General features: G+C 42.4%; 1 pseudogene across 1 annotated transcript in view; it reads right to left on the bottom strand.

The window, feature by feature from the left end:
* Positions 1–1,362: 1,362 nt before the first annotated feature.
* LOC311115996 (phosphatidylinositol 3,4,5-trisphosphate 5-phosphatase 1-like) overlaps positions 1,363–18,835 on the bottom strand; it is a 64,376-nt pseudogene continuing 46,903 nt past the window's right edge. Inside the window, exons 17-26 of the transcript XR_014615415.1 lie at positions 8,809–8,890; positions 8,605–8,694; positions 8,002–8,112; positions 4,659–4,738; positions 4,462–4,549; positions 3,848–3,994; positions 3,132–3,198; positions 2,706–2,942; positions 1,984–2,468; positions 1,363–1,755 (exon numbers count right to left, since the gene is read on the bottom strand). The product of XR_014615415.1 is annotated as a phosphatidylinositol 3,4,5-trisphosphate 5-phosphatase 1-like (transcript). The remainder of the gene's footprint in view (positions 1,756–1,983; positions 2,469–2,705; positions 2,943–3,131; positions 3,199–3,847; positions 3,995–4,461; positions 4,550–4,658; positions 4,739–8,001; positions 8,113–8,604; positions 8,695–8,808; positions 8,891–18,835) is intronic.

Raw genomic sequence — 18,835 nt, 5'->3', positions numbered from 1 at the left:
CCACCAACAGCCCCCAACCCCTACCCTGGTCCCCCCACCAACAGCCCCCAACCCCTACCCTGGTCCCCTCACCAACAGCCCCCAACCCCTAGCCTTGTCCCCCTCACCAACAGCCCCCAACCCCTACCCTGGTCCCCCCACCAACAGCCCCCAACCCCTACCCTCGGCCCCTCACCAACAGCCCCCAACCCCTAGCCTTGTCCCCCTCACCAACAGCCCCCAACCCCTAGCCTGGTCCCCTCACCAACAGCCCCCAACCCCTAGCCTTGTCCCAGATTAGTTGATGCTCTTGCCAACTCCATAGAGCCCCACAGGGGAGGTGTCATAATACCCATAAAACCTAGCGGTCAAACAGGGAAATGGTTCCAAGTTTTTCCACTATTCATTTTTCCCGTATGGGATTTTAGAAACTTTAAATAAGGGCTGTGTTTCATGTAGGCTCACCCTGGCGTGATGTTTTGATAACCATGTAAATCTCTCTCGGACAAGGTGGCTTTTATCAATATATTCGTCTCTATTTACTCTCCGATTCGAAAATGCTAATTAGCATCAACGGAGACATCATGCAGAACTACAAATCCCTGCAAGCTCCTGCATGTCACCTCTAGCTGACATCTTTGCTAACAGGTATTGTGTCAATTTAAAACGTGTTCACAGAATTGTCAACTTAAAGAAATTCAGCCAATGTATTCATCACTAAATGTAGCTAACATTGGATAGTTAACCCAGAGATTCTTACCTTTTCCTCGATTCGGCAGTCTCGTCCAGATCATCATGGCATTTGTAGTTCTTTATGATAGCCACATTAGCAGCTAATTAGCATTTCATTAGCAGCTACTGAAGCAGTTAAAAGCAGGGGTGGATAACCAGGTAGTTTATACTGTTGATGAAATTGGGGAGGGAGATGAAATGGTTGCGTTTTTGAAATCCTGTTGGAGTTTATTCCAGCCAGTAGCAGCAGAGTGTTGAACTTATTTTCCACCATAATTTGCAAATAAATTCATAAAAATTCCTACAATGTGATTTTCTGGATATTTTTTTCTCAATTTGTCTGTCATAGTTGACGTGTACCTATGATGAAAATTACAGGCCTCTCTCATCTTTTTAAGTGGGAGAACTTGCACAATTGGTGGCTGACTAAATACTTTTTCCCCCCACTGTATCTTCTATGCAGTTGGTAAAAGAAGAAGGATGAAAAAAACTTTTCCAATCCAATTATTATGTTGGCCACTTAATTTTAAATGTATTCACATGCATGCAATACTGTCAACATACCAGCAGGTGGTAGCATTACATATATAAAGGATACTTGGCTGCTGGGCATATGAACATGTGAAAAATGAATAGGAGAGGCAGGTGAGTATGATTCCCTTTTGTTTAATAGAGACACATTGAGATTGTTGTGCAAGTCTTTAAAAATGATTCCTATAATCTAAAGAGCTTTTCTGTGCAAAAAAAAATAAACTATTATACTTATTTAAGAGGACTCCACAAATCCCCAGAGAGTTGCCAGTAATATGGCCTAACGCATATGGAAAAGGTGAGTTTGGACATAAACTTGTTTTGGAGAGTCAGGAAGGCAAGCAGTGCAGCGACCGGGCTGGGGGTGAGGAGTTGGAGTTAGTCGTCACCTGCCACTAGCCACCATTCAACTAATTTTAACATATAGGACAGGAGGAGGCTTTTTCAGCCAAAGCACACACAGTCATTTCACTGAACGGCCCATCTTCGGGGGTTGAGTTGTCTCATGAAGCGCTGGGGAAGAGGAGAAGAGAGATTTCCATTACAGACAAAGTTCCTTTCACATCAGCCTGTTGTGTCGACTATGTACATAGTTTAATGTACATAACCTCTTCCTCTGTGGTATGCTTAGTTTAAAACCATGACAACAGAAGCTATAAGCAACTTGCTTGCATGATATCTAAACCGAGACCACTGGCGTGAAATGGACCGTTTCATGAGGGAAAGTTACTGGAGATTTACCATCTTTGGGGAGGGGCTGGATGGGCCTTGCAGGTGGGCGGAGTTTGCTGGGCAGCTCCGAGCTGTCTCTGTAGTCTCTAGGCTTAGTGGGCGTGGCGTCCGCCTGGCCTGGGCGGGACTTCATGGGCAGAGGTGGCCTATTGGTCATTAGCACCATGCCCCCCTCAGAGCGTGACGGCTTCACAGGGTTCTTGGTGTAGGTCTGGGAGGGGAAGGCAGCCAAGGCTGAAGCAGTTGGGGCTGAACACGGGGGCTTGGTCTCAGAACAGGTGTAAGAGCGGTTACGCGGGGTGGGGACCGGAGCGCGGTCAGGGTCCTGGTCAGAGGGTTTGGTGAAGGAGAAGATGGGGTCTGGAGGGATCAAGTGGTCCTTGGAGCATTGGGGGACTGGTTGGTCTTTAGATCCACGTGATCTTGCTCCTCCCTTCCCCATGGAGCCGTACAGAGGGTTGTCAAACATCTCCGCTGGCTTCCCGTCCTCACCACTAGAAGACAGGACACACAGGCAGGCAGACACACACACACACCACACACCACACACACACACACACACACACACACACACACACACAAAACACACACACACACACACACAGACACACACACACACACACACACACACACACACACACACACACACAGACAATCAGGAGTTCTGAAAACTATAAACTCGTAGATCTTTTTTTAACTCTTAGAGCTAAGCTAGTCCAAGAGAAACGTACACATTATCGATTGCTTTTCCTGTAGGGCTTCGCACAGCGCTGTGGTCGTAGACAGTCTTTTTGGGAGAGATGTTTCCATGGGTCTGGTCCCTACCCCCGAACCCAACGACACCACCCCCACCTCCGGAGCCTGATCTGGGGGGCATGCTGTAGCTCCAGCCCCTGTCTGCCACACCTCCAGACTTGTAGCCCACCCCCATGTAACTGGGGTTGGTGATATCAGCGGGAAGAGCCAACCTATTGAACAGGACGAATAACCAGATGATCATCTCACAATTAACAGGTAAAGGGAACGTAAAGAGCGAAGGCTCATACATGCTTAAAACATTTTTTTTTTTCATTCGTTTTTTAAAAAGGACTTGGGATCACATGTCAGCTTTGCTTGAAAAGTTGCAAAGTAGCCGTGAGTGAAGAGGGATATCTCACTTGTTGATGTGATCAAGACCTTTTCCTTTAGAGGCACCAGAATCGTCCCTTTCCACTTTGATGAAATCTGAAGACAAAATGCAACAAAAATAGAAACATTTTAATGGTACAGTACGCCATTGGTTGTCAGCCTCACCGTATAATGCCATTGGTTGTCAGCCTCATCGTACAACGCCATTGGTTGTCAGCCTCACCGTATAACTTCATTGGTTGTCAGCCTCACCATATAACTTAATTGGTTGTCAGACTCACCGTATAACTTCATTGGTTGTCAGTCTCACCGTATAACTTAATTGGTTGTCAGTCTCACCGTATAACTTCATTGGTTGTCAGACTCACCGTATAACTTCATTGGTTGTCAGACTCACCGTATAACTTCATTGGTTGTCAGTCTCACCGTATAACTTAATTGGTTGTCAGACTCACCGTATAACTTCATTGGTTGTCAGTCTCACCGTATAACTTCATTGGTTGTCAGACTCACCGTATAACTTCATTGGTTGTCAGACTCACCGTATAACTTCATTGGTTGTCAGTCTCACCGTATAACTTCATTGGTTGTCAGTCTCACCGTATAACTTAATTGGTTGTCAGACTCACCGTATAACTTCATTGGTTGTCAGTCTCACCATATAACTTCATTGGTTGTCAGTCTCACCGTATAACTTCATTGGTTGTCAGCCTCACCGTATAACTTAATTGGTTGTCAGTCTCACCATATAACTTCTCAGTCTGTTTGCCTGCTGAGGTGCGTAGCTGTACACCTCCCGTCAGGGTGCCCGTCCGTTCGCCGTGGTGCGTCAGCGTGACGTGGAACTCTGTGTAGGAGGACTCCGCCGCTCGCAGAGCCACACAGCTCTCTCCTGTAGGGATGACACCATTTCATGGAGGAGGAAGAGGAGGGGGGAGGAGGAGGAGGAACAGGAGGAACAGGAGGAGGAGGATTAGTAAAAAGCTTTTACTCTCTGACAGAGCTAGATGAAGACAGAGCTAGATGAAGACAGAGATAAATGATGACAGAGCTAAATGAAGACAGACCTAGATGAAGACAGAGATAAATGATGACAGAACTGGATGATGACAGAGTATAGATGAAGGAAGAGCTAGATGAAGACAGAGCTAGATGAAGACAGAACTAGATGAATACAGAGCTAGATGATGACAGAGTATAGATGAAGGAAGAGCTAGATGAAGGCAGAGATAAATGATGACAGAGATAGATGATCATGATTCATTGACCTAGACTAGTATTTACTCAAACCCAAATGTGGTCTGTGTCACTGTCACAACGAGTCTCTCCAAACAGACCACAGTTGTCCTACTTTCTCACCATAGGATTCATCACAGTCTGTGGACTTGACACACAGGAGGATGTGTTGATCCAACAGATACTCTGGGTCTGAGATGATGGGGACGAGCTTTAAAAAGACAAGAGGTCAGACACTCAACAACTCTATTACATCAAATACACAATTTTGTAAAGACAATTAGCCTAGTGTAAATAAAATAGCTTAAATGTCAACTAACCTCAACTTGGTTTCCAAACCGAACTTTGATGGACCCATCTGAGTGATCTTGGTTCTCTCCTTCCGAGCTCTTGACGAATTCTGTGGACAGAATGTGTGCAGTTAGCCTGGTCCCAGATCTGTTTGTGCGCTACAGCCAATTCAAGTTTGGTATGAGAATGAACAATAGGAGTTGGCAAGAAAAACAGATCTGGGACCATGCTAGTGTGCAGTCACTGTGAGTTAGGCTACATTTCAGTTGGAGCTCTTGATATATATTGTTTTGAAACAATCAAGCATCACAGAAAAGTGCTAAAGAAACCCCACAATAACATATGTAGCTTAAGAAACAAGTTTCATGAAATCAATAACTTACTAGTAACAGATGACATTCCTATTTTGACTATCTCTGAAACTCACTTAGATAATACCTTTGATGATACAGTGGTAGCAATACATCGCTATAACATCTACAGAAAAGACAGAAATGCCAACGGGGGATGGTGTTGCGGTCTATATTCAGAACCACATTCCATTAGAGCTTAGAGAGGATCTTATGTCAAATACTGTTGAAGTAATATGGCTACAGGTTCATCTGCCTCACCTAAAGCCCATTCTGGTGGGAAGCTGCTATAGACCACCAAGTGCTAACAGTCAGTATCTGGATAACATGTGTGAAATGCTTGATAATGTATGTGATATCAACAGAGAGGTATATTTTCTGGGTGACCTAAATATTGACTGGTTTTCATCAAGCTGCCCACTCAAGAAAAACTTCAAACTGTAACCAGTGCCTGCAACCTGGTTCAGGTTATCAGTCAACCTACCAGGGTATTTACAAACAGAACAGGAATGAAATCCACATGTATTGATCACATCTTTACTAATGCTGCAGAAATCTGCTTTAAAGCAGTATCCAAATCCATCAGATGTAGTGAGCACAATATAGTAGCCATATCTAGGAAAACCAAAGTTCCAAAGGCTGTACCTAATATTGTGTATAAGGTCCTACAAGAGATTTTGTATTAATTCCTATGTTGATGATGTAAAGTATATTTGCTGGTCTGTGGTGTGTAATGAGGAGCAACCAGACGCTGCACTTGACACATTTATGAAATTGCTTACTCCAGTTACTAATAAGCATGCCCCCATTAAGAAAATGACTGTAAAAACGGTTAAATCCCCATGGATTGATGAGGAATTGAAAAAATGTTATGGTTGAGAGGGATGAGGCAAAAGGAATGGTAAATAAGTCTGGCTGCATAACCGATTGGTAAACCTACTGCAAATGGAGAAATCATGTGACTAAACAGAACAAAAAGAAACAAAGTTTAAATTATAGTAAAAAGCCTTGGAGCACCTTAAACATTTTTTGGGCCAAAAAGGCTAACTCAGCTCCATCATTAATTGAATCAGATGGCTCGTTCATCACAAAAACCACTGATATTGGAAACTACTTGAATTGTTTTTTTAATTGGCAAGATTAGTAAACTTAGGCATGACAAGAGAGCAACAAACGCTGAACTCACATCCAAGTATATCTGACCAAATTATGAAAGACAAGCATTGTCATTTTGAATTCCGTATAGTGAGTGTGGAAGAGGTGACAAGTCACCTGGGTCTGACAACTTGGATGGAAAATTACTGAGGATGATAGCGGATGATATTGCCACTCCTATTTGCCATATCTCCAATCTTACAAAAATGTGTGTGCCCTCAGGCCTGGAAGGAAGCAAAAGTCATTCCACTACCCATTGGTCGGCTCAAATAGCCGACCAATCAGCCTGTCATCAACCCTTAGTAAACTTTTGGAAAATATTATGTTTGACCAGATACAATGCTATTTTACAGTAAATAAATTAACAACAGACTTTCAGCACGCTTATAGGGAAGGGCATTCAACATGTATGGACGGCACTTACACAAATTACGGATGATTGGCTGAGAGAAATTGATAATAAAAAGATTGTGGGAACTGTTTTGTTAGACTTCAGTACAGCTTTTGCCATTATCGATCATAGTATTCTGCTGGAAAAACGTACATGTTATGGCTTTACTCCACCTGCTATATTGTGGATTGAGAGTTACCTGTCTAACAGAACACAGAGGGTGTTCTTTAATGTTAGCCTCTCCAACATAATCCAGGTAGAATCAGGCATTCCCCAGGGCAGCTGTTTAGGACCTTTACTTTTTTCAATCTTTACTAATGACCTGCAACTGGCTCTGAGTAAAGCCAGTGTGTCTATGTATGCGGATGACTCAACACTATACACGTCAGCTACTACAGCGAGTGTAATTACTGCAAAACTTAACAAAGAGCTGCATTCAGTTTCCGAATGGGTGGCAAGGAGTAAATTAGTCCTACATTTTCCAAAACTAAAAGCATTGTATTTGAGACAAATCATTCACTAAACCGGAACTAAATATTGTAATGAATAATATGGAAATTGATTGTAAACTGTTTTGGTCAAAACATATTGATGCAAAAGTAGCTAAGATGGGGAGAGATATGTCCACAATAAATTGCTGCTCTACCTTCTTAATAACAATATCAACAAAGCAGGTCCCAGAGGCCCTAGTTTTGTCGCACCTGGACTACTGCCCAGTTGTGAAGTCAGGTGCCACAAAGAGGGACTTGGAAAAATTACAACTGGCCCTTAACAGGGCAGCACGTCTGGCCCTTAAATGTACACATAGAGCTAACATTATAATATACATGTCAATCTCTCATGGTTCAAAGTAGAGGAGAGATTGACTTCATCACTACTTGTTTTTGTAAGAAGTATTGACATGTTGAATGCTGTTTAAACTACTAGCACACAGCTCGGACACCCATGCATACCCCTCAAGACATGCCACCAGAGGTCTCTTCACAGTCATCAAGTCCAGAACAGACTATGGGAGGTGCACAGTCCTACATAGAGCCATGGCTACATGGAACTCTATTCCACATCAAGGAACTGATGCAAGTAGTAAAATTAGATAAAAAAAAAAAACAGATAAAAATACACCTTATGGAACAGCGAGGACTGTGAAGAGTCACACACACAGGTACAAACACACACATACAAACTCACATAACATAGACACTATCCACACACGTACACCTGGATGGTGTGTTGTAGTAGAATAGTGGCCTGAGGGCACACACTTAATGTATCGTGAAATCTGTTGTAAGATGTATTTTAATGTTTAGAATTTTTATTATAATGTTTATTACTGCCTTAAATTTTTGCTGAACGCCAGGAAGAGTAACCTTGGCAGCAGCTAATGGTGATCCATGACAAATACGTTTGATTTTAGCGTTATCCTATGATCCACTGACCACCGTGTTCGGATCGAATAAGGAAGTAGCCTATTCTTACTCTCTAAGCAGCTGGAGTGGTATTCGATGAAGAACTTGGTCTTGGACTTGGTCATGAGGGTGGCAACGCAGTTCATGAACTTGATCCCACCCTGAGACACACTGTTGGGATCTGGAAAGACAGTTGTACATTTACATTTACATTTTAGTCATTTAGCAGACGATCTTATCCAGAGCGACTTACAGTTAGTGAGTGCATACATTCTTTTTATTTTTTTATTTTTTTATACTGGCCCCCCCCCCCGTGGGAATCGAACCCACAACCCTGGCGTTGCAAACGCCATGCTCTACCAACTGAGCTACATCCCCTGCCGGCCATTCCCTCCCCTACCCTGGACGACGCTGGGCCAATTGTGCGCCGCCCCATGGGGTCTCCCGGGTCGCGGCCGGCTACGACAGAGCCTGGATTCGAACCTATATAGTTGTCTATGGAGTTTGACAAGGAAAACACTAGAAAAACTTCTTAGGGGCAGATCATTCTGAAATACTTTAAATTTAATGTCAGTTATGTCAGACACACAGGCTGATATTTTTTGACAATTCTCTTCAGATCTTTACACATCAGATACAGACAGTAGTTGTCTAATGAAGTTAGAAACCGTACCATGTTTGGAGACAAACTGTGATGCCACCCCGACTTCAAATGTTGAGAAAACTGGAGAGTGGTCACTGGTCATGATGTCATTGGTGCACCCTGCAAGAGAGGTTGCAAAATGATATAATTGGTATAATATTAGCTAAGATGAAACATATTTTATTGGTTACTACAATTAATCAAATCGATCAATTATCATTGCAGTAGTCTCACCGTATGACTGACAGAACACATGCACCAGTGGGTAGGACTTCCACAGAACACGATCACACCATGATGGTAGATTGTATTTAGTCTGTGAGGGAGAACACATTTTAATTTCCGTCTTTCAGAAATTCATCCAGTCTTTGATAGTATCTAAGACCATGGCATCTTCAAAATAAAATCAGGGTTTCGGAGATCCTGTGTGGTGGCTGTGATAGCAAGATGTTCTTCACAACCCTCTTTCCAAGCCCTGGGTCATCTGAGAGTCCCCAGCTACGATGAGATGCAGAAAAATAAACTGCTGAGCTGTCGACATTGTACTCTCAGATATTTGCTTAGTTACTGTACTGTATGAGGGCATGCCTGTGCCACGCCAACCCGCTGGGCACAAACTGGTTGTATCAACATTGTTTCAATGTAATTTGTCAACGCATTGTGGCGTGGAATCTACATGGAATTGCAAAAAAGTCGTCGACGTAAACTGTTGTTTTAGAGGCTGAAATTTCAACCACAGGACTAGATCATCATGGTAACCATTGTTCAACATAGACAAACCTTGTATAAAAAATTTTGAATTTGTACCTTTGAAACAATGTCAGATCATCGCTATATCCACTATAAAAAATCTAAATAATAGGTTGGGCAGCACTTCTTACTGGAGAGTAGATCCATCTACAGCTATCCCTTACTAGAGAGTAGATCCATCTACAGCTATCCTTACTAGAGAGTAGATCCATCTACAGCTATCCCTTACTGGAGAGTAGATCCATCTACAGCTATTCTTACTGGAGAGTAGATCCATCTAAAGCACTTCTTACTGGAGAGTAGATCCATCTACAGCACTTCTTACTGGAGAGTAGATCCATCTACAGCTATCCTTACTGGAGAGTAGATCCATCTACAGCTATCCTTACTGGAGAGTAGATCCATCTACAGCTATCCTTACTAGAGAGTAGATCCATCTACAGCACTTCTTACTGGAGAGTAGATCCATCTACAGCTATCCTTACTAGAGAGTAGATCCATCTACAGCTATTCTTACTGGAGAGTAGATCCATCTACAGCTATCCCTTACTAGAGAGTAGATCCATCTACAGCACTTCTTACTGGAGAGTAGATCCATCTATAGCTATCCTTACTGGAGAGTAGATCCATCTACAGCTATTCTTACTGGAGAGTAGATCCATCTACAGCTATCCTTACTGGAGAGTAGATCCATCTACAGCACTTCTTACTGGAGAGTAGATCCATCTACAGCTATCCTTACTAGAGAGTAGATCCATCTACAGCTAACCTTACTGGAGAGTAGACCCATCTACAGCTATTCTTACTGGAGAGTAGATCCATCTACAGCACTTCTTACTGGAGAGTAGATCCATCTACAGCTATCCTTACTGGAGAGTAGATCCATCTACAGCTATCTTTACTGGAGAGTAGATCCATCTACAGCTATCCTTACTGGAGAGTAGATCCATCTACAGCTATCCTTACTAGAGAGTAGATCCATCTACAGCTATCCTTACTAGAGAGTAGATCCATCTACAGCTATCCCTTACTGGAGAGTAGATCCATCTACAGCTATTCTTACTGGAGAGTAGATCCATCTACAGCACTTCTTACTGGAGAGTAGATCCATCTACAGCACTTCTTACTGGAGAGTAGATCCATCTACAGCACTTCTTACTGGAGAATAGATCCATCTACAGCTATTCTTACTGGAGAGTAGATCCATCTACAGCTAGAGAGTAGATCCATCTACAGCACTTCTTACTGGAGAGTAGATCCATCTACAGCTATCCTTACTAGAGAGTAGATCCATCTACAGCACTTCTTACTGGAGAGTAGATCCATCTACAGCTATCCTTACTAGAGAGTAGATCCATCTACAGCTATTCTTACTGGAGAGTAGATCCATCTACAGCTATCCCTTACTAGAGAGTAGATCCATCTACAGCACTTCTTACTGGAGAGTAGATCCATCTACAGCTATTCTTACTGGAGAGTAGATCCATCTACAGCTATTCTTACTAGAGAGTAGATCCATCTACAGCTATTCTTACTGGAGAGTAGATCCATCTACAGCACTCCTTACTGGAGAGTAGATCCATCTACAGCACTTCTTACTGGAGAGTAGATCCATCTACAGCTATCCTTACTAGAGAGTAGATCCATCTACAGCTATTCTTACTGGAGAGTAGATCCATCTACAGCACTTCTTACTGGAGAGTAGATCCATCTACAGCACTTCTTACTGGATAGTAGATCCATCTATAGCTATCCTTACTAGAGAGTAGATCCATCTACAGCTATCCTTACTAGAGAGTAGATCCATCTACAGCACTTCTTACTGGAGAGTAGATCCATCTACAGCTATTCTTACTGGAGAGTAGATCCATCTACAGCTAGAGAGTAGATCCATCTACAGCACTTCTTATTGGAGAGTAGATCCATCTACAGCTATCCCTTACTAGAGAGTAGATCCATCTACAGCACTTCTTACTGGAGAGTAGATCCATCTACAGCTATCCTTACTAGAGAGTAGATCCATCTACAGCTATTCTTACTGGAGAGTAGATCCATCTACAGCTATCCTTACTGGAGAGTAGATCCATCTACAGCTATTCTTACTGGAGAGTAGATCTATCTACAGCACTTCTTACTGGAGAGTAGATCCATCTACAGCACTTCTTACTGGAGAGTAGATCCATCTACAGCTATCCTTACTGGAGAGTAGATCCATCTACAGCACTTCTTACTGGAGAGTAGATCCATCTACATCTATTCTTACTGGAGAGTAGATCCATCTACAGCTATCCTTACTAGAGAGTAGATCCATCTACAGCTATTCTTACTGGAGAGTAGATCCATCTACAGCTATCCCTTACTGGAGAGTAGATCTATCTACAGCACTTCTTACTGGAGAGTAGATCCATCTACAGCTATTCTTACTGGAGAGTAGATCCATCTACAGCTATTCTTACTGGAGAGTAGATCCATCTACAGCTATCCTTACTGGAGAGTAGATCCATCTACAGCACTTCTTACTGGAGAGTAGATCCATCTACAGCTATCCTTACTAGAGAGTAGATCCATCTACAGCTATTCTTACTGGAGAGTAGATCCATCTACAGCTATCCCTTACTAGAGAGTAGATCCATCTACAGCACTTCTTACTGGAGAGTAGATCCATCTATAGCTATCCTTACTGGAGAGTAGATCCATCTACAGCTATTCTTACTGGAGAGTAGATCCATCTACAGCTATCCTTACTGGAGAGTAGATCCATCTACAGCACTTCTTACTGGAGAGTAGATCCATCTACAGCTATCCTTACTAGAGAGTAGATCCATCTACAGCTAACCTTACTGGAGAGTAGACCCATCTACAGCTATTCTTACTGGAGAGTAGATCCATCTACAGCACTTCTTACTGGAGAGTAGATCCATCTACAGCTATCCTTACTGGAGAGTAGATCCATCTACAGCTATCTTTACTGGAGAGTAGATCCATCTACAGCTATCCTTACTGGAGAGTAGATCCATCTACAGCTATCCTTACTAGAGAGTAGATCCATCTACAGCTATCCTTACTAGAGAGTAGATCCATCTACAGCTATCCCTTACTGGAGAGTAGATCCATCTACAGCTATTCTTACTGGAGAGTAGATCCATCTACAGCACTTCTTACTGGAGAGTAGATCCATCTACAGCACTTCTTACTGGAGAGTAGATCCATCTACAGCACTTCTTACTGGAGAATAGATCCATCTACAGCTATTCTTACTGGAGAGTAGATCCATCTACAGCTAGAGAGTAGATCCATCTACAGCACTTCTTACTGGAGAGTAGATCCATCTACAGCTATCCTTACTAGAGAGTAGATCCATCTACAGCACTTCTTACTGGAGAGTAGATCCATCTACAGCTATCCTTACTAGAGAGTAGATCCATCTACAGCTATTCTTACTGGAGAGTAGATCCATCTACAGCTATCCCTTACTAGAGAGTAGATCCATCTACAGCACTTCTTACTGGAGAGTAGATCCATCTACAGCTATTCTTACTGGAGAGTAGATCCATCTACAGCTATTCTTACTAGAGAGTAGATCCATCTACAGCTATTCTTACTGGAGAGTAGATCCATCTACAGCACTCCTTACTGGAGAGTAGATCCATCTACAGCACTTCTTACTGGAGAGTAGATCCATCTACAGCTATCCTTACTAGAGAGTAGATCCATCTACAGCTATTCTTACTGGAGAGTAGATCCATCTACAGCACTTCTTACTGGAGAGTAGATCCATCTACAGCACTTCTTACTGGATAGTAGATCCATCTATAGCTATCCTTACTAGAGAGTAGATCCATCTACAGCTATCCTTACTAGAGAGTAGATCCATCTACAGCACTTCTTACTGGAGAGTAGATCCATCTACAGCTATTCTTACTGGAGAGTAGATCCATCTACAGCTAGAGAGTAGATCCATCTACAGCACTTCTTATTGGAGAGTAGATCCATCTACAGCTATCCCTTACTAGAGAGTAGATCCATCTACAGCACTTCTTACTGGAGAGTAGATCCATCTACAGCTATCCTTACTAGAGAGTAGATCCATCTACAGCTATTCTTACTGGAGAGTAGATCCATCTACAGCTATCCTTACTGGAGAGTAGATCCATCTACAGCTATTCTTACTGGAGAGTAGATCTATCTACAGCACTTCTTACTGGAGAGTAGATCCATCTACAGCACTTCTTACTGGAGAGTAGATCCATCTACAGCACTTCTTACTGGAGAGTAGATCCATCTACAGCTATCCTTACTAGAGAGTAGATCCATCTACAGCTATTCTTACTGGAGAGTAGATCCATCTACAGCTATCCCTTACTAGAGAGTAGATCCATCTACAGCACTTCTTACTGGAGAGTAGATCCATCTATAGCTATCCTTACTGGAGAGTAGATCCATCTACAGCTATTCTTACTGGAGAGTAGATCCATCTACAGCTATCCTTACTGGAGAGTAGATCCATCTACAGCACTTCTTACTGGAGAGTAGATCCATCTACAGCTATCCTTACTAGAGAGTAGATCCATCTACAGCTAACCTTACTGGAGAGTAGACCCATCTACAGCTATTCTTACTGGAGAGTAGATCCATCTACAGCACTTCTTACTGGAGAGTAGATCCATCTACAGCTATCCTTACTGGAGAGTAGATCCATCTACAGCTATCTTTACTGGAGAGTAGATCCATCTACAGCTATCCTTACTGGAGAGTAGATCCATCTACAGCTATCCTTACTAGAGAGTAGATCCATCTACAGCTATCCTTACTAGAGAGTAGATCCATCTACAGCTATCCCTTACTGGAGAGTAGATCCATCTACAGCTATTCTTACTGGAGAGTAGATCCATCTACAGCACTTCTTACTGGAGAGTAGATCCATCTACAGCACTTCTTACTGGAGAGTAGATCCATCTACAGCACTTCTTACTGGAGAATAGATCCATCTACAGCTATTCTTACTGGAGAGTAGATCCATCTACAGCTAGAGAGTAGATCCATCTACAGCACTTCTTACTGGAGAGTAGATCCATCTACAGCTATCCTTACTAGAGAGTAGATCCATCTACAGCACTTCTTACTGGAGAGTAGATCCATCTACAGCTATCCTTACTAGAGAGTAGATCCATCTACAGCTATTCTTACTGGAGAGTAGATCCATCTACAGCTATCCCTTACTAGAGAGTAGATCCATCTACAGCACTTCTTACTGGAGAGTAGATCCATCTACAGCTATTCTTACTGGAGAGTAGATCCATCTACAGCTATTCTTACTAGAGAGTAGATCCATCTACAGCTATTCTTACTGGAGAGTAGATCCATCTACAGCACTCCTTACTGGAGAGTAGATCCATCTACAGCACTTCTTACTGGAGAGTAGATCCATCTACAGCTATCCTTACTAGAGAGTAGATCCATCTACAGCTATTCTTACTGGAGAGTAGATCCATCTACAGCACTTCTTACTGGAGAGTAGATCCATCTACAGCACTTCTTACTGGATAGTAGATCCATCTATAGCTATCCTTACTAGAGAGTAGATCCATCTACAGCTATCCTTACTAGAGAGTAGATCCATCTACAGCACTTCTTACTGGAGAGTAGATCCATCTACAGCTATTCTTACTGGAGAGTAGATCCATCTACAGCTAGAGAGTAGATCCATCTACAGCACTTCTTATTGGAGAGTAGATCCATCTACAGCTATCCCTTACTAGAGAGTAGATCCATCTACAGCACTTCTTACTGGAGAGTAGATCCATCTACAGCTATCCTTACTAGAGAGTAGATCCATCTACAGCTATTCTTACTGGAGAGTAGATCCATCTACAGCTATCCTTACTGGAGAGTAGATCCATCTACAGCTATTCTTACTGGAGAGTAGATCTATCTACAGCACTTCTTACTGGAGAGTAGATCCATCTACAGCACTTCTTACTGGAGAGTAGATCCATCTACAGCTATCCTTACTGGAGAGTAGATCCATCTACAGCACTTCTTACTGGAGAGTAGATCCATCTACATCTATTCTTACTGGAGAGTAGATCCATCTACAGCTATCCTTACTAGAGAGTAGATCCATCTACAGCTATTCTTACTGGAGAGTAGATCCATCTACAGCTATCCCTTACTGGAGAGTAGATCTATCTACAGCACTTCTTACTGGAGAGTAGATCCATCTACAGCTATTCTTACTGGAGAGTAGATCCATCTACAGCTATTCTTACTGGAGAGTAGATCCATCTACAGCTATCCTTACTGGAGAGTAGATCCATCTACAGCACTTCTTACTGGAGAGTAGATCCATCTACAGCTATTCTTACTGGAGAGTAGATCCATCTACAGCTATCCTTACTGGAGAGTAGATCCATCTACAGCTATCCTTACTGGAGAGTAGATCCATCTACAGCTATCCTTACTAGAGAGTAGATCCATCTACAGCTATCCTTACTAGAGAGTAGATCCATCTATAGCTATCCCTTACTGGAGAGTAGATCCATCTACAGCTATTCTTACTGGAGAGTAGATCCATCTACAGCACTTCTTACTGGAGAGTAGATCCATCTACAGCACTTCTTACTGGAGAGTAGATCCATCTATAGCTATCCTTACTAGAGAGTAGATCCATCTACAGCTATCCTTACTAGAGAGTAGATCCATCTACAGCACTTCTTACTGGAGAGTAGATCCATCTACATCTATTCTTACTGGAGAGTAGATCCATCTACAGCTATTCTTACTGGAGAGTAGATCCATCTACAGCACTTCTTACTGGAGAGTAGATCCATCTACAGCTATCCTTACTGGAGAGTAGATCCATCTACAGCTATCCTTACTGGAGAGTTGATCCATCTACAGCTATCCTTACTGGAGAGTAGATCCATCTACAGCTATCCTTACTAGAGATTAGATCCATCTACAGCAAACCTTACTGGAGAGTAGATCCATCTACAGCTATTCTTACTGGAGAGTAGATCCATCTACAGCTATTCTTACTGGAGAGTAGATCCATCTACAGTTATTCTTACTGGAGAGTAGATCCATCTACAGCTATCCTTACTAGAGAGTAGATCCATCTACAGCCATTCTTACTGGAGAGTAGATCCATCTACAGCTATCCCTTACTGGAGAGTAGATCCATCTACAGCACTTCTTACTGGATAGTAGATCCATCTATAGCTATCCTTACTAGAGAGTAGATCCATCTACAGCTATCCTTACTAGAGAGTAGATCCATCTACAGCACTTCTTACTGGAGAGTAGATCCATCTACAGCTATTCTTACTGGAGAGTAGATCCATCTACAGCTAGAGAGTAGATCCATCTACAGCACTTCTTATTGGAGAGTAGATCCATCTACAGCTATCCCTTACTAGAGAGTAGATCCATCTACAGCACTTCTTACTGGAGAGTAGATCCATCTACAGCTATCCTTACTAGAGAGTAGATCCATCTACAGCTATTCTTACTGGAGAGTAGATCCATCTACAGCTATCCTTACTGGAGAGTAGATCCATCTACAGCTATCCTTACTGGAGAGTAGATCCATCTACAGCTATCCTTACTAGAGAGTAGATCCATCTACAGCTATCCTTACTAGAGAGTAGATCCATCTATAGCTATCCCTTACTGGAGAGTAGATCCATCTACAGCTATTCTTACTGGAGAGTAGATCCATCTACAGCACTTCTTACTGGAGAGTAGATCCATCTACAGCACTTCTTACTGGAGAGTAGATCCATCTATAGCTATCCTTACTAGAGAGTAGATCCATCTACAGCTATCCTTACTAGAGAGTAGATCCATCTACAGCACTTCTTACTGGAGAGTAGATCCATCTACATCTATTCTTACTGGAGAGTAGATCCATCTACAGCTATTCTTACTGGAGAGTAGATCCATCTACAGCACTTCTTACTGGAGAGTAGATCCATCTACAGCTATCCTTACTGGAGAGTAGATCCATCTACAGCTATCCTTACTGGAGAGTTGATCCATCTACAGCTATCCTTACTGGAGAGTAGATCCATCTACAGCTATCCTTACTAGAGATTAGATCCATCTACAGCAAACCTTACTGGAGAGTAGATCCATCTACAGCTATTCTTACTGGAGAGTAGATCCATCTACAGCTATTCTTACTGGAGAGTAGATCCATCTACAGTTATTCTTACTGGAGAGTAGATCCATCTACAGCTATCCTTACTAGAGAGTAGATCCATCTACAGCCATTCTTACTGGAGAGTAGATCCATCTACAGCTATCCCTTACTGGAGAGTAGATCCATCTACAGCACTTCTTACTGGATAGTAGATCCATCTATAGCTATCCTTACTAGAGAGTAGATCCATCTACAGCTATCCTTACTAGAGAGTAGATCCATCTACAGCACTTCTTACTGGAGAGTAGATCCATCTACAGCTATTCTTACTGGAGAGTAGATCCATCTACAGCTAGAGAGTAGATCCATCTACAGCACTTCTTATTGGAGAGTAGATCCATCTACAGCTATCCCTTACTAGAGAGTAGATCCATCTACAGCACTTCTTACTGGAGAGTAGATCCATCTACAGCTATCCTTACTAGAGAGTAGATCCATCTACAGCTATTCTTACTGGAGAGTAGATCCATCTACAGCTATCCTTACTGGAGAGTAGATCCATCTACAGCTATTCTTACTGGAGAGTAGATCTATCTACAGCACTTCTTACTGGAGAGTAGATCCATCTACAGCACTTCTTACTGGAGAGTAGATCCATCTACAGCTATCCTTACTGGAGAGTAGATCCATCTACAGCACTTCTTACTGGAGAGTAGATCCATCTACATCTATTCTTACTGGAGAGTAGATCCATCTACAGCTATCCTTACTAGAGAGTAGATCCATCTACAGCTATTCTTACTGGAGAGTAGATCCATCTACAGCTATCCCTTACTGGAGAGTAGATCTATCTACAGCACTTCTTACTGGAGAGTAGATCCATCTACAGCTATTCTTACTGGAGAGTAGATCCATCTACAGCTATTCTTACTGGAGAGTAGATCCATCTACAGCACTTCTTACTGGAGAGTAGATCCATCTACAGCTATCCTTACTAGAGAGTAGATCCATCTACAGCTATTCTTACTGGAGAGTAGATCCATCTACAGCACTTCTTACTGGAGAGTAGATCCATCTACAGCACTTCTTACTGGATAGTAGATCCATCTATAGCTATCCTTACTAGAGAGTAGATCCATCTACAGCTATCCTTACTAGAGAGTAGATCCATCTACAGCACTTCTTACTGGAGAGTAGATCCATCTACAGCTATTCTTACTGGAGAGTAGATCCATCTACAGCTAGAGAGTAGATCCATCTACAGCACTTCTTATTGGAGAGTAGATCCATCTACAGCTATCCCTTACTAGAGAGTAGATCCATCTACAGCACTTCTTACTGGAGAGTAGATCCATCTACAGCTATCCT

Source organism: Coregonus lavaretus (assembly GCF_964263955.1).
Source record: "Coregonus lavaretus genome assembly, contig: HAP1_SCAFFOLD_1207, whole genome shotgun sequence".
Classification (NCBI taxonomy): Eukaryota; Metazoa; Chordata; class Actinopteri; order Salmoniformes; family Salmonidae; genus Coregonus; species Coregonus lavaretus.
Note: the sequence above shows the minus strand (reverse complement) of the source record. Positions and strands in the feature narration are given on the sequence as shown.